Below are 2,147 nucleotides of genomic sequence, written 5' to 3'. Positions count from 1 at the left end.
TCAAAATAGCTAGAAGAGAGGACTTGAAATGTTACCAACACATAAAAATGGTAAATGCTCAAGGTGATAAATACCCTAAATACACTGACTTGATCATTACACATTATATGCATATTACAAAATATCACAGAAACCTCATAAATATGTACAACCATTGTGTTTCAAAATTTTTTTAAAAAATAATGCATGGTTATTTACATCATAAAAATAGTTAAGAAAACAAAGTTCCTAAAAATAATCAAACAGACAAACAAAATCTTGGGATGCAAACCAAACCTTGTGACTTTTAGGCCATCAGTTAATGATTTCTACCACTTGCTACCTGTCTGTTGTAGGACAGGGACAGGATCAAAGAAGGGGAGTAGAACCTGCAGGTAGATTCACATGAGTGACGCTGTGAGGCATTGACTTACAAGACGTGTGACAGCCCCTGATGCGCCCGTTCTCTGCATGGTCTGTCATATCCCCCTGGCTGGACTGCTCTCTGCTCTCCCCCATCTGCTCTGATCAGTCAAGATCAGTTGCAATTTTCCCTCCTCAAAGCCTTCCTCAATATGGATTTCACTTGCTGTGTTAAATGACGTGGTTTTTACATTGACTTCCAAGGTTTGCTGTTAATTTCATTCCTGATAGTTGTTTCTCTCAATGATTAATTACTTTATTAATTCACTCATTCAATATGCTCTTACCGGATGCCTCCTTTTTTATCAAATGATATCGTAGGTATTGGAATTATCACTATAAAAAAGACAATTCTGTATGACAATCTGTATTCAATGTGCAAGTAGGTACACAGAAAGTGCCCACTATGCTCACTACTACTTGAAGAACTCATGAAGGATTTCTCAACCCTCAACATTATCGACATTTTGAGCTGGATAATTCTTTGTTGTGGGGGCCGTTCTGTGCGTTGTAGGATGGTTAGCAGCATCTCTAATCTCTAATCACTATGTACGAGTAGCAACTTCCCCCACGAAGTTGTGACAAGCAAAAATATCTCCAGACATTGCCAAATATTCCTGGGGACAAAATTGCTCCATTGGGAACCACTGGAATAATAATTTTGAAAGGCTCCGAGTAAAAATAATGTAACATCAAACACCTTTTGGTAACAAGCTATAACAAAATCCAGGTGTAGGAAATAAAACCACAAAAAGAGGCCTTTGAATCAGCAAAAAATACATTTTTATTTGAAAAGGTGGTTTCAAATAAGTTTGAGGAAATTGTGAAGATTTGGAATGTTTTTGAATATATTAAAAAATTGAAAATTTCTCAGGTTAGAAATTTTTTTAATCTAGTTAGTCTAAATTTATTTGCGTAAGTAATACTTTTTTTTTTAAACAGTACTTACTAATTTTGAATTCTAACCCATTAAACATGCTTTGAAAAATTCCATACTCTGTGTTCATTATGTAACTATTACTGGTTGGACTGATACATTATAGACACTGCTATCCCATTATCTACCTCGGTTAAGATATCCCCTTAAGAACATCAATGATATTAGTCAGGACCCTGATAACCAGGAAGGAGAAACAGGGACATTGTTTTAGGCCAGTGGTCTCAAAATTGAGAGTGCATCAGAATCACATGGAAGGCTTGTGGTAAGAGATTTTTGATTTAATAGGTCAGGGTGGTGCCTGAAAATTTGTATTTCTAACTGTTCTGCAGGTCATGCTGATCCTGCTCATCCAGAGATTTCACTTTGAGAACCACTGTAAAGTATAATGAGAGCATCAAACCAAGTTACAGTTTCTATTTAGAGAAAAAACCTTTCTTGGTCTTTTGATGTGGCTAAACCTTACGACTGCTGACTGTTTCAGAAAGCCACAGAGTAGGGACCACAGATAAAGTATGAGCCTTTATAACAGAAATGACAGCAAGTTGCCCATGGACAAATGTTGGTGGCATTTTTCTCTTCCATTGCCATCGCATACTGGATATCTCTCAGTAATTGGGGGGCCTACTGCATTTAGATGTTTAGAGCTTTGTACAACAGGCTGAACAAATTATAAGTAAGTCTTAGACACCTTAACTGCCCTCAATGAATTTATAGGATACTTGAGAGCCACTTAACAATACAAAACAGCATAATGTAAAGGCAAAATTAATAGAACAGAAAACGAAGAAGAGAGGGAGAAATGATC

The sequence above is a fragment of the Macaca thibetana genome, chromosome 13, assembly GCF_024542745.1.
Source record: "Macaca thibetana thibetana isolate TM-01 chromosome 13, ASM2454274v1, whole genome shotgun sequence".
NCBI lineage: Eukaryota > Metazoa > Chordata > Mammalia > Primates > Cercopithecidae > Macaca > Macaca thibetana.
Note: the sequence above shows the minus strand (reverse complement) of the source record.